Here is a 23880-nt window from a genome sequence, read left to right as displayed (position 1 = left end):
AAAAGGATGTAACATGATCTCTGTTGACAAGCTCCAACATGCTCAGACATTACCTGTGGTATATTGTGTGGGAAGGGGCTTACAAGAATGTTCTATCTGGTTTCTTTCACTGACAAACTTGCAAAAACAAATTAGATATTTTACCATCAGTTCAAATACCTCCAAACCCTAATTGCACCATAATAACAGAAGGCTTAGAACAGTGTGCATTTGTATTGTAGCCTTGGACAAGATCACCTGATTCAACTTGTCAACTAATCATCAAGCCCTCGATGAATTAAATCAGCTATGTTTGTCCTGGGCTACAACATAAAGGTGTGCTGTTGGGGGAACTGGAAGACTGGAGTTTGTAAAAACCTGCTTAGAGAGGATTATCTCTGTAGAATTGGCTACATTTCCAACATTTCACAATTCCTCTAGTCTTTTTTAGCAAATCATAACGATAATCAAGAAAATCATTGAAAACATTGCAAGTATTTCAAATAGTTTGTGCTGGAGTCTGCATACAAATGAAGGAATACCTAATATATGTAAATTCCAGTTTGACTTCACTTACCTGAAGGGATGATTTACGATGTTGTGGTGTAGTACAAAATGTGGTATCTTCTTTATCAATAAACAACTGTAACTTTCCGGGGCTTGACCTTCTTATAGAGATCATCTATTAGAATGATCTATGAATCCTTGCTCTCCTGCTCCTGACTCCTGCACCTCCCTCTTCTTAGGAGGCACCTAACAATGGCTATATAGAGGGAGTAGAAAATAACATGGCTATATAGAGGGACTAGAAAATAACATGGCTATATAGAGGGAGTAGAAAATAACATGGCTATATAGAGAGAGTAGAAAATAACATGGCTATATAGAGGGAGTACCAGTACCAAGTCGATGTGCAGGGGTACGAGGTAATTGAGGTAGATACAGTACTAGTCAAAAGTTTGGACACACCTACTCATAGAGATTCGACCATGAATACTTGATTCACACAGTCTCCTCTGAACAGGTGATGTTGAGATGTGTCTGTTACTGAAACTCTGCGAAGCATTTATTTGGGCTGCCATTTGGTAACTCTAATGAACTTATCCTCTGCAGCAGAGGTAACTCTGGGTCTTCCTTTCCTGTGGCGGTCCTCATGAGAGACAGTTTCTTCATAGCGTTTCATAGCACTTGAAGAAACGTTCAAAGATCTTGCATTTTTCCGGAGTGACTGACATTCATGTGTTAAAGTAATGATGGTCTGTTGTTTCTCTTTGCTTATTTGAGCTGTTTTTGCCATAATATGGACTTGGACTTTTACCAAATAGGGCTATCTTCTGTATACCACCCCTACCTTGTCACAAGACAACTGATTGGCTGAAACACATTAAGAAGGAAAGAAATTCCACAAATTAACATTTAACAAGGCACACCTGTTAATTGAAATGCATTCCAGGTGACTACCTCATGTAGCTGGTTGAGAGAATGCCAAGGGTGTGCAAAGCTGTGATCAAGGCAAAGAGTGGTTACTTTCAAGAATCTCTAATATAAAATATATTTTGATTTGTTTAACACTTCTTTGGTTACTACATGATTCCATGTGTTATTTCAGTTGTGATGTCTTCACTATTATTCTACAATGTAGAAAATAGTAAAAATAAAGAAAAACCCTTGAATGAGTAGGTGTGTCCAAACATTTGACTGGTACTGTATTTAGCATGGTTTTATCAATGTCTAGATTTTTCCCTTTTGTTCAGCTGGTGCAGGTGCGGAAATCCCGGGGGGGACACGACCCCCCCATCCTGGGAAAAATATGATTTGTCCCCCCCCAATATATCACTGAAACATAACTATGTAATTTAAATCATATTAATAATACGCAATGAAAGCAATTGTGCTGATTATAGACACTTAATAGCACGTTTTTAAGTTTCAAAAGATTGCGACCCCCCCACCCTTTGCCTCACAATGGTTTGATCCACTGCCAGTTCCTTTGTTGGCAAGGTAACAGAGGGGTCGTGTCTACTGTCTGAAAGGCACTCAATGAACGTAACTGACGTGAGGTTAATCTAGTCAATCGCGCACACACACTAGCTGAATATGCAGTGCTAGCGCGCAAATATTAACTATTAAGCTAGCTAGTACCTATTCCATTTATGTGGCGTCGTCAAAGATGGAATCTTTGCTATCGTCAATTTATTCCAAGATCAGCATGCAGATGATGTAAGTTAGTGCTTCAAAGTCCCTGTGATAAGGTTAGCGATAAACTGAAGTCCAAACTGAACAGAACTACACTCTCTTCTACCATTGTCTTAACCTGTTATGGCTAGGGGGCAGTATTTTCACGGCTGGATGAAAAACGTACCCGATTTAATCTGGTTACTACTCCTGCCCAGTAACTAGAATATGCATATAATTATTGGCTTTGGATAGAAAACACTCCAATGTTTCTAAAACTGTTTGAATGGTGTCTGTGAGTATAACAGAACTCAAATGGCAGGTCAAAACCTGAGAGATTCCTTTACAGGAAGTGGCCTGTTTGACCATTTCTTGAACTTCTTTGCCACCTCTATCTTTTACAAAGGATCTCTGCTCTAACGTGACACTTCCTACGTCTTCCATGGGCGCTCAGAGCCCGGGAAAAACCTGAATGTCGTCATCCCAGCCCCAGGCTGAAACACATTATCGGCTTTCTCAAGTGGCCGATCAAGGGACTGTGGGCTTAGGCGCGTGCCCTGGCCGCCCCCGTCTTTGTGATTTTTCCTCTGTTTGCCGAAAAGGAGATTCCCGGTCGGAATATTATCGCTTTTTTTACGAGATAAATTGCAAAAAAATTGATTTTAAACAGCGGTTGACATGCTTCGAAGTACGGTAATGGAATATTTAGAATTTTTTTGTCACGAATTGCGCCATGCGCACGACCCTGATTTACCATTTCGGATAGTGTCTGGGACGCACGAACAAAACGCCGCTATTCGGATATAACGATGGATTATTTTGGACCAAACCAACATTTGTTATTGATGTAGCAGTCCTGGGAGTGCATTCTGACGAAGACAACAAAAGGTAATCAAACTTTTATAATAGTAAAGCTGATTTTGGTGAAGGCTAAACTTGCCGGGTGTCTAAATAGCTAGCCCGTGATGGCTGGGCTATGTACTTAGAATATTGCAAAATGTGCTTTCACCAAAAAGCAATTTTAAAATCGGACATATCGAGTGCATAGAGGAGTTCTGTATCTATAATTCTTAAAATAATTGTTATGCTTTTTGTGAACGTTTATCGTGAGTAATTTAGTAAATTGTTAGCAAATTCCCCGGAAGTTTGCGGGGGGTATGCTAGTTCTGAACGTCACATGCTAATGTAAAAAGCTGTTTTTTGATATAAATATGAACTTGATTGAACAAAACATGCATGTATTGTATAACATAATGTCCTAGGTGTGTCATCTGATGAAGATCATCAAAGGTTAGTGCTGCATTTAGCAGTCTTCTGGGTTTTTGTGGCATTATATGCTAGCTTGAAAAATGGGTGTCTGATTATTTCTGGCTTGGTACTCTGCTGACATAATCTAATGTTTTGCTTTCGCTGTAAAGCCTTTTTGAAATCGGACAGTGTGGTTAGATAAAGGAGAGTCTTGTCTTTAAAATGCTGTGAAATAGTCATATGTTTGAAAAATTGAAGTTTTTGTATTTTTGAGGAATTTGTAATTCGCGCCACGCCTATCATTGGATATTGGAGCAGGTGTTCCGCTAGCGGAACGTCTAGATGTAAGAGGTTAAATATATTTAATGGTCTCGTTGCAAAAGCTAAATTGTCGCAAGGGAACTTTTATTTATTTATTTTATTTCACCTTTATTTAACCCGGGTAGCAAAGATTATAGCAAACAGCACTGAAACTGAATTGGTGCTCGCTAGCTTTGCAAATTCAGCTATTTGTAACAGTTGTCGTACTGGAGAGAAGACCAAGGCGCAGCGGGAATGTGAATACTCATACTTTTAATAAACTCAAGTAAGGCATCCACAGGAAAAACAATAAACACGACAGCAACAGTCTTGCAGGCACACAAAATGCAGTGCAAAAACAACTACCCACAACCCCAAAGAAAAACACACACTACTATATACGACTCCCAATCAAAGGCAACTCAACACACCTGCCTTCAATTGGGAGTCCTAATCACCAACACAACACTTAAAGAAAATTGTCAAAACGGGGTAAAGACAAAAAAACTAAACAGCGTCATCTTTACAGACAAATCATTCCACACACACATTCACATATCAATCCATACACAGACGCACATATGACCCGACACAGAAAAATAATTGTAGATATAACAAAACAAATCTGATTTTCAAGCTCTGCGACTGGGAAATAGAACCCTGTACATGGACAGGAGGACAGAGGAAGTGAGTGAAGAGGTGATGGATCTGGAGAAGAAGCCTTCTCCAACCGTAGAAGCTGAATTTAGAGATACTGCTGCTGAAGATGCGGATGGTCAAGCTTAGGAAAAGTTACGTTGTGATTAAATCTTACCTCAATACTAGTCATATTAATACTGTATATCATATTTGTATGTCTAGTGTAGCTACTGATCTAAAACTGATGTGTATCTTGACCGAATCTCAAATAAAGATGATGGAGTGAAAATCCTGCAGTAGTTACAATACTTTATTATTTACAAGACCACATTGGAAATTATAATTCAAAAAGGTAATTTCATGTTTTCCTCTTTTTACTATTGATCGAAATGAAAGAAAAAAAACTGAGGGAGAGAGAGGGAGGGGGGTTGGATTTCAAATATATATAGGATATCAAAGTGAAACAGTTCTCTAAAGACACAAGAGACAATAATACAAGAAACAACACTTCTGTAGCTTGTCAACTATGCGTCTGTCTATCCCTGTTCTCTCCTCTCTGCACAGGCCATACAAACGCTTCACACCGCGTGGCCGCTGCCACTCTAACCTGGTGGTCCCAGCGCGCACGACCCACGTGGAGTTCCAGGTCTCCGGCAGCCTCTGGAACTGCCGGTCTGCGGCCAACAAGGCTGAGTTCATCTCAGCCTATGCTACCCTCCAGTCCCTAGACTTCCTGGCGCTGAAGGAAACATGGATTACCACAGATAACACTGCTACTCCTACTGCTCTCTCTTCGTCTGCCCACGTGTTCTCGCATACCCCTAGAGCATCGAGCCAGCGGGGTGGTGGCACTGGAATCCTCATCTCTCCCAAGTGGAGATTCTCTCTTTCTCCCCTGACCCATCTGTCTATCTCCTCATTTGAATTCCATGCTGTCACAGTTAACAGCCCTTTCAAGCTTAACATCCTTATCATTTATCGCCCTCCAGGTTCCCTTGGAGAGTTCATCAATGAGCTTGACGCCTTGATAAGTTCCTTTCCTGAGGATGGCTCACCTCTCACAGTTCTGGGTGACTTTAACCTCCCCACGTCTACCTTTGACTCATTCCTCTCTGCCTCCTTCTTTCCACTCCTCTCCTCTTTTGACCTCACCCTCTCACCTTCCCCCCCTACTCACAAGGCAGGCAATACGCTTGACCTCATCTTTACTAGATGCTGTTCTTCCACTAATCTCATTGCAACTCGCCTCCAAATCTCCGACCACTACCTTGTATCCTTTTCCCTCTTGCTCTCATCCAACACTTCTCACTCTGCCCCTACTCGGATGGTATTGCGCCGTCCCTACCTTTGCTCTCTCTCTCCCGCTACTCTCTCCTCTTCCATCCTATCATCTCTTCCCTCTGCTCAAACCTTCTCCAACCTATCTCCTGATTCTGCCTCCTCAACCCTCCTCTCCTCCCTTTCTGCATCCTTTGATTTACTCTGTCCCCTATCCTCCAGGCCGGCTCGGTCCTCCCCTCCTGCTCCGTGGCTCGACGACTCACTACGAGCTCACAGAACAGGGCTCCGGGCAGCCGAGCGGAAATGGAGGAAAACTCGCCTCCCTGCGGACCTGGCATCCTTTCACTCCCTGCCCCCCTCCACATTCTCCTCTTCTGTCTCTGCTGCTAAAGCCACTTTCTACCACTCTAAATTCCAAGCATCTGCCTCTAACCCTAGGAAGCTCTTTGCTACCTTCTCCTCCCTACTGAATCCTCCTCCCCCTCCCCCCCCTCCTCCCTCTCTGCGGATGACTTCATCAACCATTTTGAAAAGAAGGTTGACGATATCCGATCCTCGTTTGCTAAGTCAAACGACACCGCTGGTCCGTCTCACACTGCCCTACCCTGTGCTTTGACCTCTTTCTCCCCTCTCTCTCCAGATGAAATCTCGCGTCTTGTGACGGCCGGCCGCCCAACAACCTGCCCACTTGACCCTATCCCCTCCTCTCTTCTCCAGACCATTTCCGGAGACCTTCTCCCCTTCCTCACCTCGCTCATCAACTCATCCTTGACCGCTGGCTACGTCCCTTCCGTCTTCAAGAGAGCGAGAGTTGCACCCCTTCTCAAAAAACCTACACTCGATCCCTCCGATGTCAACAACTACAGACCAGTATCCCTTCTTTCTTTTCTCTCCAAAACTCTTGAACGTGCCGTCCTTGGCCAGCTCTCCTGCTATCTCGCTCAGAATTACCTTTTTGATCCTAATCAGTCAGGTTTCAAGACTGGGCATTCAACTGAGACTGCTCTTCTCTGTGTCACGGAGGCTCTCCGCACTGCTAAAGCTAACTCTCTCTCCTCTGCTCTCATCCTTCTAGACCTATCTGCTGCCTTTGATACTGTGAACCATCAGATCCTCCTCTCCACCCTCTCCGAGTTGGGCATCTCCGGCGCGGCCCACGCTTGGATTGCGTCCTACCTGACAGGTCGCTCCTACCAGGTGGCGTGGCGAGAATCTGTCTCCGCACCATGCGCTCTCACCACTGGTGTCCCCCAGGGCTCTGTTCTAGGCCCTCTCCTATTCTCGCTATACACCAAGTCACTTGGCTCTGTCATATCCTCACATGGTCTCTCCTATCATTGCTATGCAGATGACACACAATTAATCTTCTCCTTTCCCCCTTCTGATAACCAGGCGGCGAATCGCATCTCTGCATGTCTGTCAGACATATCAGTGTGGATGACGGATCACCAGCTCAAGCTGAACCTCGGCAAGACGGAGCTGCTCTTCCTCCCGGGGAAGGACTGCCCGTTCCATGATCTCGCCATCACGGTTGACAACTCCCTTGTGTCCTCCTCCCAGAGTGCTAAGAGCCTTGGCGTGATCCTGGACAACACCCTGTTGTTCTCCTCTAACATCAAGGCGGTGACCCGATCCTGTAGGTTCATGCTCTACAACATTCGCAGAGTACGACCCTGCCTCACACAGGAAGCGGCGCAGGTCCTAATCCAGGCACTTGTCATCTCCCATCTGGATTACTGCAACTCGCTGTTGGCTGGGCTCCCTGCCTGTGCCATTAAACCCCTACAACTCATCCAGAATGCCGCAGCCCGTCTGGTGTTCAACCTTCCCAAGTTCTCTCACGTCACCCCGCTCCTCCGCTCTCTCCACTGGCTTCCAGTTGAAGCTCGCATCCGCTACAAGACCATGGTGATTGCCTACGGAGCTGTGAAGGGAACGGCACCTCCATACCTTCAGGCTCTGATCAGGCCCTACACCCAAACAAGGGCACTGCGTTCATCCACCTCTGGCCTGCTGGCTCCTCTACCTCTGAGGAAGCACAGTTCCCGCTCAGCCCAGTCAAAACTGTTCGCTGCTCTGGCACCCCAATGGTGGAACAAGCTCCCTCACGACGCCAGGACAGCGGAGTCAATCACCACCTTCCGGAGACACCTGAAACCCCACCTCTTTAAGGAATACCTAGGATAGGATAAAGTAATCCTTCTAACCCCCCCCCCCCCCCCTCCCCTTAAAATATTTAGATGCACTATTGTAAAGTGGTTGTTCCACTGGATATCATAAGGTGAATGCACCAATTTGTAAGTCGCTCTGGATAAGAGCGTCTGCTAAATGACTTAAATGTAATGTAAATGTAAATTTCACAGGGGGCTGTGATTCAGCAACATATGAGTGCATGGTCTTCAAATGCCAAATACCTTCTTTCCAGACTTCTTGATTGTTCCACCAGCTCAGGGGTGAAAATCTGATATCAACTTTGGAGGGGACAATTACAGGAAATTTTCTCAAGAGCAATTCCTGAGGGGGACACCAAAAGTAGTGCTGTAACACATAGCCTACATTGTAATATGGTAAATGTATATTGAGGAACCAAAGAAATAAGGTGTTTGCCGTACTCCTAACTACCGGTACCCAAAACTACACAAGTAATCACAACAGCAATACCATTGCCTTTAACAAATCTTAGTTCAGTTACCAGTTTAAGTTGAGAGTGGGGGTATCCATGGCATTTTCCAATTATTTTCCTATTTTACAAGTCAAAAAAATTAGAACCTTTCATAATGTTGCCAAACAAAGACTCAAACTTACCTGAGACTCCCTGTCTCTGCCAGTCTGTCCCTGCATATCTGTCCCCAACTCTGCTGTCTGTGTGCCTTCTGTTCCCTGCTCTGCCTAATGACATCATTGTGAAACATTTCCATTAGAATTTCATTTCTTTCTTATGAACATTTTATCAACTAGTCTTTGAGATATTAGGCTACTAGGGTTCTTACTATGCGTTTTGGTGTACTGAAAAATACTCTGATGTCCGTCTCTTATTTTTCTGCCATTTTTTCTACCTGGCTGGCTGGCTGGCTACACACACACACAGTGTGTAGGCTATTTACAGTAGGAGATGGGCTTCTATCATCTTATCTTCTATCATTCTATTTGGGCTTCGATCTAAAAGGTAGCTAGCAAATGTGAAATGGATTAAAATGACAAGAGTTGACAGCTGTATGAGTTCACCATTTACACAACATATGCTGCAACCTTTTGTAATTTTAATAGTTTGTTTCATATTGGCTGGCTTCCAACAATAGTGTCACGTCCTGACCAGCAGAGGGAGCAATTGTATTAGTTTTGGTCAGGACGTGGCAGGTTTTTGTGTGTTAAGTGTTGTGTTGGTGATTAGGACTCCCAATTGAAGGCAGGTGTGTTGAGTTGCCTTTGATTGGGAGTCCTATATAGTAGTGTGTGTTTTTCTTTGGGGTTGTGGGTAGTTGTTTTTGCACTGCGTTTTGTGTGCCTGCAAGACTGTTGCTATCGTGTTTATTGTTTTTCCTGTGGATGCCTTACTTGAGTTTATTAAAAGTATGAGTATTCACATTCCCGCTGCGCCTTGGTCTTCTCTCCAGTACGACAACTGTTACAGAACTACCCACCACAAAAGGACCAAGCAGCGGAAGAGGAAGGAGCCACAGGAGTACAGCGTGATGGACCAATGGACGTGGGAACAAATCCTGGATGGAGAGGGACCACGGACTCAGGCTGGGGATTATCGCCTCCCGCAGTGGGAGATTGAAGTGGCGAGAGCGGAGAGGCGATTCTATGAGGAGAGAGAGCGCAACGAACAGGTGGAGGCAGCCAGAAGAGCGGAGGCAGCAGGAAAAGGGAGCGAACGATATGCTGGAACACGGCTGGCGAGGAAGCCGGAGAGGCATCCCCAATAATTTTTTTTGGGGGGGGCACACGGGTAGTTTGGCCAGGCCAAGGAAGAGCCGTAAGCCAGCTACCCGTGATTACAGGGAGGTGCGTATGAGGTGGAGGGCTCCATGTTTCGCTGAGGTACACACCATCTCGTCTATACGTACGCACAGCTCAGTCCGCTCTGTACCAGCGCCCCGCATGTGCCAGGGCGAGGTGAGCATCGAGCCGGAAGGGGTGATGCCAACCCTGCGCTCAAGACCGCCAGTGCGCCTCTACGGTCTGGTGTTTCCCGCTATATGCACTAGCATGGAGGTGCGTGTCTCAAGGCAGGCACGTCCAGTACCAGCACCACGCATCAGGCGTCTAGTGCGTCAGCCCAGCCTCGCCAGTCAAGAGTCGCCAGAGCTGCCCGCCAGTCAAGAGTCACCAGAGCTGCCCGCCAGTCAAGAGTCGCCAGAGCCGCCTGCCAGTCAAGAGTCGCCAGAGCCGCCCACCAGTCAAGAGTTGCCAGAGCCGCCCGCCAGTCAAGAGTCACCAGAGCCGCCCGCCAGTCAAGAGTCGCCAGAGCCGCCCGCCAGTCAAGAGTCGCCAGAGCCGCCCGCCAGTCAAGAGTCGCCAGAGCCGCCCGCCAGTCAAGAGTCGCCAGAGCCGCCCGACTGCCTGGAGCTGCCAGAGCGGCCCGACTGCCCGGAGCTGCCAGAGCGGCCCGACTGCCCGGGGCTGCCAGAGCGGCCCGACTGCCCGGGGCTGCCAGAGCGGCCCGACTGCCCGGGGCTGCCAGAGCGGCCTGACTGCCCGGGGCTGCCAGAGGGGCCCGACTGCCCGGAGCTGCCAGAGCGGCCCGACTGCCCGGATCAGTTAGAGCGGCTCGACTGCCCGGAGCTGCCAGAGTGGCCTGCCTGCCCGGATCTGCCAGGGTGTCCCGCCTTTCCTCCGGCCCAGCCTGAGTGGCCCGCCTTTCCTCCGGCCCAGCCCGAGTGGCCCGCCTGTCCTCCGGCCCAGCCCGAGTGGCCCGCCTGTCCTCCGGCCCAGCCCGAGTGTCCCGCCTGCCCGGATCTGCCAGAGTGGCCCGCCTGCCCGGATCTGCCAGGGTGCCCCACCTGTCCTCCGGCCCAGCCCGAGTGGCCCTCCTGTCCTCCGGCCTAGCCCGAGTGGCCCGCCTGTCCTCCGCCCAGCCCGAGTGGCCCGCCTGTCCTCCGGACCAGCCCGAGTGGCCCGCCTGTCCTCCGGCCCAGCCCGAGTGGCCCGCCTGTCCTCCGGCCTAGCCGAGTGGCCCGCCTGCCCGGATCTGCCAGAGTGGCCCGCCTGCCCGGATCTGCCAGGGTGCCCCACCTGTCCTCCGGCCCTGCCCGAGTGGCCCTGCTGTCCTCCGGCCCAGCCCGAGTGGCCCGCCTGTCCTCCGGCCCAGCCCGAGTGGCCCGCCTGTCCTCCGGCCCAGCCCGAGTGGCCCGCCTGTCCTCCGGCCCAGCCCGAGTGGCCCGCCTGTCCTCCGGCCCAGCCCGAGTGGCCCGCCTGTCCTCCGGCCCAGCCCGAGTGGCCCGCCTGTCCTCCGGTCCAGCCAGAGTGGTCCGTCTGCCAGGGTCAGCACGAGTGGCCCGTCTGCCCGGCGCAGCTATCGGCGCCACCGAAGTGGGCGACGCCGAAGGTGGAGCGAGGTCCACGTCCCGCACCTGAGCCACCTCCACGATAGGTGGGTTGGGGAGGGAGGGTGTTGCACAGTGCCGTCGTTGACGGCAGCCACCCTCCCTTCCCTCCCTTATTGTTTAGGGGTTATTGTTTATGGGTTTTGTTGGGGTATTGGGGATTTTTTTGTGTGGTTTTTTTTGTAAGGTGCATTCCGGGGTCTGCACCTTGAGGGGGGGGGGGGGGGGGTACTGTCACGTTTTGGTCAGGACGTTGCAGGTTTTTGTGTGTTAACCTCTATGGGCTAGGTGGGACGCAAGCGTCCCACCCGTGGTGCACTCCATCAACAGCAGGTGCATTTCAAGAGCGGCAAATTTGAATCCAAATAAATGTCAAAATTCAAATTTTTCAAACATACAACTATTTTACACCCTTTGAAAGATAAACATCTCCTTAATCTAACCACGTTTTACGATTTCAAAAAGGTTTTACGGCGAAAGCATAAATTTAGAGTATGTTAGGACAGTACATTTACAAGTGTTGTGTGTAATGTTTTGTCAATTCAAAGACAGGGTCACCAAAACCATAAAACCAGCTAAAATGATGCACTAACCTTTTACAATCTCCATCAGATGACACTCCTAGGACATTATGTTAGACAATGCATGCATTTTTAGTTCTAGCAAGTTCATATTTATATCCAAAAACAGCGTTTTACTATGGCATTGATGTTGAGGAAATCGTTTCCCTCCAATAACCGGCAGTCAAGTCAGCACCACAAATTAAATAATTAAAATTAGAAAACATTGGTAAAATATTATATTGTCATTTAAAGAATTATAGATTTACATCTCTTGAACGCAATCAACTTGCCAGATTTAAAAATAACCTTACTGGGAAATCACACTTTGCAATAATCTGAGCACTGCGCCCAGAAAAATACGCGTTGCGATACAGACTAGCCGTCATGTTGGGGAGATCTAAAATCGAAAATACTATGTAAATAATCCATTACCTTTGATTCTCTTCATCAGATGTCACTTCCAGGTATCACAGGTCCATAACGAATGTAGTTTTGTTCAAAAAAGCTCATCATTTATGTCCAAAAATCTCCGTCTTGTTAGCACATGATCTAAGCCCGCCGGACTTCACTTCATGAACGAGGGGAAAAAATATATTTACGTTCGTTCAAACATGTCAAACGTTGTATAGCATAAATCATTAGGGCCTTTTTTAACCAGAACATGAATAATATACAAGGCATTCTCTTTTATAACGTATTGGAACGAGGGTACCCAACATGAACTCGCGCGCCAGGTGTCTAATGGGCCATCATCGTTCCATGGCTCTTGTTCGGTCAGATCTCCCTCCAGAAGACTCAAAACACTTTGTAAAGGCTGGTGACATCTAGTGGAAGCAATAGGAAGTGCCAAAATATTCCTCAGCCCCTGTGTTTTTCAATGGCATAGGTTTAAAGGTAATACAACACATCAGGTATCCACTTCCTGTCAGAAAATGTCTCAGGGTTTTGCCTGCCAAATGAGTTCTGTTATACTCACAGACACCATTCAAACAGTTTAAGAAACTTTAGGGTGTTTTCTATCCATATATAATAAGTATATGCATATTCTAGTTACTGGGTAGGATTAGTAACCAGATTAAATCGGGTACATTTTTTTATCCAGCCGTGCAAATACTGCCCCCTAGCCCTAACAGGTTAAGTGTTGTGTTGGTGATTAGGACTCCCAATTGAAGGCAGGTGTGTTGAGTTGCCTTTGATTGGGAGTCGTATATAGTAGTGTGTGTTTTTCTTTGGGGTTGTGGGTAGTTGTTTTTGCACTGCATTTTGTGTGCCTGCAAGACTGTTGCTGTCGTGTTTATTGTTTTTCCTGTGGATGCCTTACTTGAGTTTATTAAAAGTATGAGTATTCACATTCCCGCTGCGCCTTGGTCTTCTCTCCAGTACGACAACTGTTACAAATAGCTGAATTTGCAAAGCTAGCGAGCACCAATTCAGTTTCAGTGCTGTTTGCTATAATCTTTGCTACCCGGGTTAAATAAAGGTGAAATAAAATAAATAAATAAAAGTTCCCTTGCGACAATTTAGCTTTTGCAACGAGACCATTAAATATATTTAACCTCTTACATCAAGACGTTCCGCTAGCGGAACACCTGCTCCAATATCCAATGATAGGCGTGGCGCGAATTACAAATTCCTCAAAAATACAAAAACTTCAATTTTTCAAACATATTACTATTTCACAGCATTTTAAAGACAAGACTCTCCTTTATCTAACCACACTGTCCGATTTCAAAAAGGCTTTACAGCGAAAGCAAAACATTAGATTATGTCAGCAGAGTACCAAGCCAGAAATAATCAGACACCCATTTTTCAAGCTAGCATATAATGTCACAAAAACCCAGAAGACAGCTAAATGCAGCACTAACCTTTGATGATCTTCATCAGATGACACACCTAGGACATTATGTTATACAATACATGCATGTTTTGTTCAATCAAGTTCATATTTATATCAAAAAACAGTTTTTTACATTAGCATGTGACGTTCAGAACTAGCATACCCCCCGCAAACTTCCGGGGAATTTGCTAACAATTTACTAAATTACTCACGATAAACGTTCACAAAAAGCATAACAATTATTTTAAGAATTATAGATACAGAACTCCTCTATGCACTCGATATGTCCGATTTTAAAATTGCTTTTTGGTGAAAGCACATTTTGCAATATTCTAAGTACATAGCCCAGCCATCACGGGCTAGCTATTTAGACACCCGGCAAGTTTAGCCTTCACCAAAATCAGCTTTACTATTATAAAAGTTTGATTACCTTTTGTTGTCTTCGTCAGAATGCACTCCCAGGACTGCTACTTCAATAACAAATGTTGGTTTGGTCCAAAATAATCCATCGTTATATCCGAATATCGGCGTTTTGTTCGTGCGTCCCAGACACTATCCGAAATGGTAAATCAGGGTCGTGCGCATGGCTCAATTCGTGACAAAAAAATTCTAAATATTCCATTACCGTACTTCGAAGCATGTCAACCGCTGTTTAAAATCAATTTTTTTGCAATTTATCTCGTAAAAAAGCGATAATATTCCGACCGGGAATCTCCTTTTCGGCAAACAGAGGAAAAATCACAAAGACGGGGGCGGCCAGGGCACGCGCCTAAGCCCACAGTCGCTTGATCGGCCACTTGAGAAAGGCGATAATGTGTTTCAGCCTGGGGCTGGGATGACGACATTCAGGTTTTTCCCGGGCTCTGAGCGCCCATGGAAGACGTAGGAAGTGTCACGTTAGAGCAGAGATCCTTTGTAAAAGATAGAGGTGGCAAAGAAGTTCAAGAAATGGTCAAACAGGCCACTTCCTGTAAAGGAATCTCTCAGGTTTTGACCTGCCATTTGAGTTCTGTTATACTCACAGACACCATTCAAACAGTTTTAGAAACATTGGAGTGTTTTCTATCCAAAGCCAATAATTATATGCATATTCTAGTTACTGGGCAGGAGTAGTAACCAGATTAAATCGGGTACGTTTTTCATCCAGCCGTGAAAATACTGCCCCCTAGCCATATCAGGTTAAGACAATGGTAGAAGAGAGTGTAGTTCTGTTCAGTTTGGACTTCATTTTATCGCTAACCTTATCACAGGGACTTTGAAGCACTAACTTACATCATCTGCATACTGATCTTGGAATAAATTGACAATAGCAAAGATTCCATCTTTGACGACGCCACATAAATGGAATAGGTACTAGCTAGCTTAATAGTTAATATTTGCGCGCTAGCTCTGCATATTCAGCTAGTGTGTGTGCGCGATTGACTAGATTAACCTCACGTCAGTTACGTTCATTGAGTGCCTTTCAGACAGTAGACACGACCCCTCTGTTACCTTGCCAACAAAGGAACTGGCAGTGGATCAAACCATTGTGAGGCAAAGGGTGGGGGGGTCGCAATCTTTTGAAACTTAAAAACGCGCTATTAAGTGTCTATAATCAGCACAATTGCTTTCATTGCGTATTATTAATATGATTTAAATTACATAGTTATGTTTCAGTGATATATTGGGGGGGGACAAATCATATTTTTCCCAGGATGGGGGGGTCGTGTCCCCCCCGGGATTTCCGCCCCTGCACCAGCTGAACAAAAGGGAAAAATCTAGACATTGATAAAACCATGCTAAATACAGTACCAGTCAAATGTTTGGACACACCTACTCATTCAAGGGTTTTTCTTTATTTTTACTATTTTCTACATTGTAGAATAATAGTGAAGACATCACAACTGAAATAACACATGGAATCATGTAGTAACCAAAGAAGTGTTAAACAAATCAAAATAAATTTTATATTAGAGATTCTTGAAAGTAACCACTCTTTGCCTTGATCACAGCTTTGCACACCCTTGGCATTCTCTCAACCAGCTACATGAGGTAGTCACCTGGAATGCATTTCAATTAACAGGTGTGCCTTGTTAAATGTTAATTTGTGGAATTTCTTTCCTTCTTAATGTGTTTCAGCCAATCAGTTGTCTTGTGACAAGGTAGGGGTGTTATACAGAAGATAGCCCTATTTGGTAAAAGTCCAAGTCCATATTATGGCAAAAACAGCTCAAATAAGCAAAGAGAAACAACAGACCATCATTACTTTAACACATGAATGTCAGTCACTCCGGAAAAATGCAAGATCTTTGAACGTTTCTTCAAGTGCTATGAAACGCTATGAAGAAACTGTCTCTCATGAGGACCGCCACAGGAAAGGAAGACCCAGAGTTACCTCTGCTGCAGAGGATAAGTTCATTAGAGTTACCAAATGGCAGCCCAAATAAATGCTTCGCAGAGTTTCAGTAACAGACACATCTCAACATCACCTGTTCAGAGGAGACTGTGTGAATCAAGTATTCATGGTCGAATCTCTATGAGTAGGTGTGTCCAAACTTTTGACTAGTACTGTATCTACCTCAATTACCTTGTCCCCCTGCACATCGACTTGGTACTGGTACTCCCTCTATATAGCCATGTTATTTTCTACTCTCTCTATATAGCCATGTTATTTTCTACTCCCTCTATATAGCCATGTTATTTTCTAGTCCCTCTATATAGCCATGTTATTTTCTACTCCCTCTATATAGCCATTGTTAGGTGCCTCCTAAGAAGAGGGAGGTGCAGGAGTCAGGAGCAGGAGAGCAAGGATTCATAGATCATTCTAATAGATGATCTCTATAAGAAGGCCAAGCCCCGGAAAGTTACAGTTGTTTATTGATAAAGAAGATACCACATTTTGTACTACACCACAACATCGTAAATCATCCCTTCAGGTAAGTGAAGTCAAACTGGAATTTACATATATTAGGTATTCCTTCATTTGTATGCAGACTCCAGCACAAACTATTTGAAATACTTGCAATGTTTTCAATGATTTTCTTGATTATCGTTATGATTTGCTAAAAAAGACTAGAGGAATTGTGAAATGTTGGAAATGTAGCCAATTCTACAGAGATAATCCTCTCTAAGCAGGTTTTTACCAACTCCAGTCTTCCAGTTCCCCCAACAGCACACCTTTATGTTGTAGCCCAGGACAAACATAGCTGATTTAATTCATCGAGGGCTTGATGATTAGTTGACAAGTTGAATCAGGTGATCTTGTCCAAGGCTACAATACAAATGCACACTGTTCTAAGCCTTCTGTTATTATGGTGCAATTAGGGTTTGGAGGTATTTGAACTGATGGTAAAATATCTAATTTGTTTTTGCAAGTTTGTCAGTGAAAGAAACCAGATAGAACATTCTTGTAAGCCCCTTCCCACACAATATACCACAGGTAATGTCTGAGCATGTTGGAGCTTGTCAACAGAGATCATGTTACATCCTTTTACAACTCTACTGGTTTAATTTGACTGAAATATGCTGGATTGTTTTTGCATGCTACCTACATGACATTGAATTCATAATTCTGTTCCAGCCAGTCATCCAGAACTACTGTTCTGTGAGAAGAAACCCTGTTTATTGCACAACAAAGAGAAGTTAGAATCAGTCACACGCTGTTGCTACAGTAACCTACTCCTAGTCCGTAGGCTGAGTCACTGTAGGACTAAAGTGACTTCATGCATTTTTTTATCTGTCCTGCTTGGTGGAATTCCTCACAACTAGGAATTTCACATCTGGTGAGGAATTACACATCTGGAGTGACTAAGCCTACACCTCTGAAAACTTTGTTGAAAGAACTGTATGGAAATGCTGCTTTGGCCAGGTCTCCCTCAGAAATACATTCTCATCTAACAGCACTTCCTGGTTAAATAAAGGATACATTTAAATAGTGGTACAACTGCTGGCTCACAGTTGTATTACTGTATTAGAGTTGCAACCACAGACTGTGGAGCTGCGATGTTGCAACGTGTTCCATAGGGAAATAGCCCTCCATTCTGTTGTCAGCAGATCAACTCATCTTGAAGCATTTGAATTTGAAATCCTCAGATCCAGTTTATCCAGCTCCATCCTACCTTGATCAACTGGTTTCACCTCCACCCAACCGTGAGAGACCGTTGATATGACAAGTACTCTTGACCTTTAACCTAACACAATGAAGGGATAGTTTAGCTTAATCCATTGATATAAATACATCTTTTTTTGAAGGAGACTAAGGTCTCTATTTAATTTACAATGTAATGACCTTCATATTACATAGTTTGTAAACTACTATTATGTTCTCTAGCAGATTCACGTGTAGCGCTGAAATAGTCCTGTTTTTTCACACCATGAGGAGATCTTCTGCCATTGAAGATAATGGAGGGTTGTTATAGATCTCACAGGGCCACTGAACAAGGTGCATGACTGCACTCTTAGAAAGAGTTTTATTTACATGGACCTTCTGTACATAATAAAGGTCTCTAAAAGGGTTCTTTGTTTGGTGAAAAGGTTCTGGAACCATAAAGGGTTCTACAGGTCAAACCGAAGAACCCTGTTTAAGGGTTCTAAATAAGTGTACTCAGAGACATGCTTTCCAACCCTTTCACTAAAATAGTTTCATCATGTGACCATGCCAATAGAAACACTACCTTTGCATCAGGAATTTTAACAAGAATCTAGCCAGATGGACTGAGTATATCCTAATGCATGTCCTGACGCATGTTTTTCTTGTGTTGAGCCATTTATGAGGTATTGTGTAATGAATATGATGGGAGACAGAGAGCTGGTTTCAAGCGCAGAGCGCAGCAGGTATTTATTAGTAAAGGACCACAGGAGGAAGCAGGTAGCTGGGTCCCAGGTCCAGGGGCAGGCAGAAAGGTCATACACAGGGACTCCAAAAAGGTAACAGTACAGGCAGGGAAAAGGCTAATAACGTAGTCCGGGAGATCAGGCAAGAGGTTGATGACAGGAAATCTGACAGGCAAAAGTACAGGCAGGGAACAGGCAAAAAGCATTGTTAGTGAGGATGGCCAACACTATGATACATGGGAGGAATAATATGGAAATAAACAGAGCTTCGAATAGAATGTGTATCAAAACAAACAATACCTCACAATGATGGGGTGCAAAGAATGAACTAAACAGTGTGTGTAAATGACATACAGGTGTGTGATCAGCTGATCAGAATTCAGGTGAGTGAGCTGTGTTCAGGGGATCTATATGTGTATGAGAGTGTGAGTTGGAAGCAGACGATACACATTGGTTGTGCACTATCATAAAAACCCACACAGAGGGCAATAAACACATGGACTATTAAACTTGTTTTGGTTTAGGTAATTACATCCTCTCTCTGGAATCGTTGCTTGTTTGAACAACTAGCAGTTCATTATAGTTTTACATGGATGTGATTTTATTTATCTCTTTTTCCAGCAGCAGTCATGAAGGTTGCATCTTTCAACATCCAGAAATTTGGGAACCATAAGCTATCAAACCCAAACACCCTTGCTACCCTTGTGAAGGTACAGTTACAGTTGAAGTCAGAAGTTTACATACACTTAGGTTGGAGTCATTAAAACTCGTTTTTCAACCACTCCACAAATGTCTTGTTAACAAACTATAGTTTTGGCAAGTCGGTTAGGACATCTACTCTGTGCATGACACAAGTAATTTTTCCAACAATTGTTTACAGACAGATTATTTCACTTATAATTCACTGTATCACAATTCCAGTGGGTTAGAAGTTTGCATACATTAAGTTGACTGTGCCTTTAAAAAGCTTGGAAATTTTCAGAAAAGGATGTCATGGCTTTAGAAGCTTCTGATAGGCTAATTGACCTAATTTGAGTCAATTGGAGGTGTACCTGTGGATGTATTTCAAGTCCTAACTTCAAACTCAGTGCCTCTTTGCTTGACATCATGGAAACATCAAAAGAAATCAGCTAAGACCTCAGAAAAAAATTTGGAGACCTCCACAAGTCTGGTTCATCCTTGGGAGCAATTTCCAAACACCTGAAGGTACCACGTTCATCTATACAAACAATAGTACGCAAGTATAAACACCATGGGACCACGCAGCCATCATACCGCTCAGGAAGGAGACGCGTTCTGTCTCCTAGAGATGAACGTACTTTGGTGCGAAAAGTGCAAATCAATCCCAGAACAACAGCAAAGGATCTTGTGAAGATGCTGGAGGAAACAGGTACAAAAGTATCTATATCCACAGTAAAACAAGTCCTATATCGACATTAACCTGAAAGGCCACTCAGCAAAGAAGAAGCCACTGCTCCAAAACCACCATAAAAAAGCCAGACTATTGTTTGCAACTGCACATAGGGACAAAGATCGTACTTTTTGGAGAAATGTCCTCTGGTCTGATGAAACAAAAATGGAACTGTTTGGCCATAATGACCATCGTTATGTTTGGAGGAAAAAGGGGAGGCTTGCAAGCCGAAGAACACCATCCCAACCATGAAGCACGGGGGTGGCAGCATCATGTTGTGGGGGTGCTTTGCTCCAGGAGGGACTGGTGCACTTCACAAAATAGATGGCGTAATGAGGCAGGAAAATTACGTGGATATATTGAAGCAACATCTCAAGACATCAGTCAGGAAGTTAAAGCTTGGTCGCAAATGGGTCTTCCAAATGGACAATGACCCCAAGCATGCTTCCAAAGTTTTGGAAAAAATGGGATAAGGGCAACAAAGTCAAGGTATTGTAGTGGCCATCACAAAGCCTTGACTTCAATCCTATTGAAAATTTGTGGGTAAACTGAAAAGGCATGTGCGAGCAAGGAGGCCTACAAACCTGACTCAGTTATACCAGCTCTGTCAGGAGGAATGGGCCAAAATTCACCCAACTTATTGTGGGAATCTTGTGGAAGGCTTCCCAAAACGTTTGACCCAAGTAAAGGCAATGGTACCAAATACTAATTGTGTGTATGTAAACTTCTGACCCGCTGGGAATGTGATGAAAGAAATAAAAGCTGAAATAAATCACTCACAACTATTATTCTGACATTTCACATTCTTAAAATAAAGTGGTGATCCTAATTGACCTAAGACAGGGAATTTCTACTCGGATTAAATGTCAGGAATTGTGAAAAACAGAGTTTAAATGTATTTGGCTAAGGTGTATGTAAACTTCCCACTTCAACAGTATATGATTGTATTCGTGATCTTATAATTCCCTCAGATAAACATTTGGCAAACTATCCTCAAAACAAGGATGTTATCCTACATATAAACAGATAAAATAATGAACGTTTTCTCCTTTTCCTTCCATTCGTCCTATCAGATTGTGTCTCGCTATGACATCATAGTGATTCTGGAGGTGGTGGACAAGAGAGGCACTTCAGTGGAAACGTTCCTGGTGGAATTAAATAAGTAAGTCAAGTGATTTCCCTCATGTGACGCTATAAAATATACAACTAGGGAAACTCCTGGCCCTACATGATAAGTATCACTCATTACAGGTGTCATTACAGGGCCAATAAAAAGCTACACTACACTCTGCAAATCAGTACTCCTCTGTTCGCCAGGGAGCCTTACATTCTCTGCTTTAAAATGTCTCAACACTGGTAAGCAGAAACCTGAGCGCTATAATTAAAATCCATACAAATGCAATTTCATTGAGCAAATAACAAAGATGTGGACTCGAGTCGTGTTACTTGGACTGGAGTACTACTCTAGTCGCACAATGTAGGCCTATCTGTCCTTTATTTCGAAGAGGTGCAGGTTCTGTGCTTTCTGTTATGTATCTTGGCAAATCAGATTCACAGAAATCACAAATTGTGCAGGCCCGGCACAAAGCATGTAATCTAGCAAAGCGTGTGCCGCTCTCCACTTTCCTCCGGCATGTATTTAACAAACGTGATAACATATCACTCCTGACAGACACAAGTAGGGAACTCTTCACAGAAATGTTGCAGCAGCCTACACCTAAACTGTAGGGGAAGAAAATGCGATGATTTTTCAGTCAGCTCAACTTGGCTACTGATAACAACCACAGCCTACAGCCTACAGCCAATGCCACTGTGCCCTCTTACCCTAGCTGTGGGAAGTAGGGGTACCACTGTACCCTCTTACCCTAGCTGTGGGAAGTAGGGGTACCACTGTGCCCTCTTACCCTAGCTGTGGGAAGTAGGGGTACCACTGTGCCCTCTTACCCTAGCTGTGGGAAGTAGGGGTACCACTGTGCCCTCTTGCCCTAGCTGTGGGAAGTAGGGGTACCACTGTGCCCTCTTACCCTAGCTGTGGGAAGTAGGGGTACCACTGTGCCCTCTTACCCTAGCTGTGGGAAGTAGGGGTACCACTGTGCCCTCTTGCCCTAGCTGTGGGAAGTAAGGGTACCACTGTGCCCTCTTACCCTAGCTGTGGGAAGTAGGGGTACCACTGTACCCTCTTACCCTAGCTGTGGGAAGTAGGGGTACCACTGTGCCCTCTTGCCCTAGCTGTGGGAAGTAGCGGTACCACTGTGCCCTCTTACCCTAGCTGTGGGAAGTAGGGGTACCACTGTGTCCTCTTTCCCTAGCTGTGGGAAGTAGGGGTACCACTGTGCCCTCTTGGCCTAGCTGTGGGAAGTAGGGGTACCACTGTGCCCTCTTGCCCTAGCTGTGGGAAGTAGGGGTACCACTGTGCCCTCTTGGCCTAGCTGTGGGAAGTAGGGGTACCACTGTGCCCTTTTGGCCTAGCTGTGGGAAGTAGGGGTACCACTGTGCCCTCTTGCCCTAGCTGTGGGAAGTAGGGGTACCACTGTGCCCTCTTGCCCTAGCTGTGGGAAGTAGGGGTACCACTGTGCCCTCTTGGCCTAGCTGTGGGAAGTAGGGGTACCACTGTGCCCTCTTGCCCTAGCTGTGGGAAGTAGGGGTACTGAGCACCCTTGAAAAATCTGAACTAAAACCAAATATTAATAAAAACCGATATAGACGTCTGTAATGGGGCTGAAACATTTTCTCAACATAACTGCTTTGGCAAAAAAGGTAGTTGTATAATTAAGAACAGAATCTTGCTGGATTCAATAGTTGGATATATAAGAGTTGTTGCCCTGTAACTTTCTCTGTGATGTCATTCCAACGGAATCCAGAAAGAACAAAACCCTGTCCTCAAACATTTACATCAAAAGGTGCAAAGTTATGGGCCAAGACACAAAACATCCACATCAAATAAAATATTTTTCTTGATAAAATAAAATGTAAAAACAACCTCTTTTAGTGCAGTATTAATTTGCCATCATTTCAAACCACTTGTAAATGTATATTACTGTATTGTACATAGGCTGGTCATCTAGGTTCATACCTGTAGACTTTCTATCACCATGACGATAAACAATGCTAAATGCAGTAATGAGTACATTGAGACATCAAGTGGTTTGTGATGATGTGATGTGATGTGGCTCAATTGGTAGAGCAGGGCACTTGAAATTCCAGGATTCATACAGGGGACCTGAATGCCCTCACTACTGTAAATTGCTCTGGGTAAGAGTGTCTACTAAAAAAGAATAAATAGACCATTTCAGTTTTGAAATCATTTGCAAAGTATTTGAAGAAACTGGAAAACATATCAAGCAAGCATTTTATATTCCACAAGTATTATCAGATTAACAGTTTTGTACAGAAAATTATCAGACTAGTTACAAATGCTGGTAAACACTCAAATAAATATTGTTTAAATGTTTTCACCAAAGTAGTGCACTGGGCCTTTACCAGTCCTGTATTAGAGGACCCAACATAGACATCTCCAACACAGCATCCCCCTCCCCCCATTAAAAATCGTAGCAACACCACTCCCAAACTACTTCCTGCAGCTATTCTTCTGGCCAGGGTAAATTAAGTGGTAATGTTATGTAGCCCATTTACTTGTGTTAGGAGAAAATGTGATTACATTTACTTTAGGCTATATTCAAACTTGGGCTGGCTGGTGAGACTACCTTGACCTTTTCAATCCAAAATGATGAACTGAAATGAATCAAACACAATACTAATTACATACAGTAGTTTGACTGTGTTACTTTTTACTTACAGTTGCGTAGGCCTACACGATACAAACCTGCATAAAGCAAGCTCATCCCAGTGAGTTCTATTATCCAATTGCAATGGTTGTCTCTGTGTCTATGTAAAGGAAACCCCCTGTTAGTCTAGATGTAATAAAATCTTGGTTTCATCAGACCAGAGAATATTTTTTCTCATGGTCTGAGAGTTCTTTAGGTGCCTTTTGGCAAACTCCAAGCGGGCTGTCAATGTGCTTTTTACTGAGGAGTGGCTTTCGTCTGACCACTCCACCATAAAGGCCTGATTGGTGGAGTGCTGCAG

The 23880-nt window shown here is 44.5% G+C and overlaps 1 long non-coding RNA gene across 1 annotated transcript; it reads left to right on the top strand.

Moving 5' to 3' along the window:
* The first annotated feature begins 16162 nt into the window (after positions 1–16162).
* LOC123729673 (uncharacterized) lies at positions 16163–21790 on the top strand. Its single transcript, XR_014382259.1, has 3 exons — positions 16163–16486; positions 19008–19093; positions 20868–21790. It is a non-coding gene; the product is annotated as an uncharacterized LOC123729673 (long non-coding RNA).
* Positions 21791–23880: the final 2090 nt, after the last annotated feature.

The sequence above is a fragment of the Salmo salar genome, chromosome 22, assembly GCF_965601325.2.
Source record: "Salmo salar chromosome 22, fSalSal1, whole genome shotgun sequence".
In the NCBI taxonomy this organism is placed as follows: Eukaryota; Metazoa; Chordata; class Actinopteri; order Salmoniformes; family Salmonidae; genus Salmo; species Salmo salar.
The sequence above is the reverse complement of the archived record's forward strand: the minus strand, read 5'-3'. Positions and strand labels throughout refer to the sequence as shown.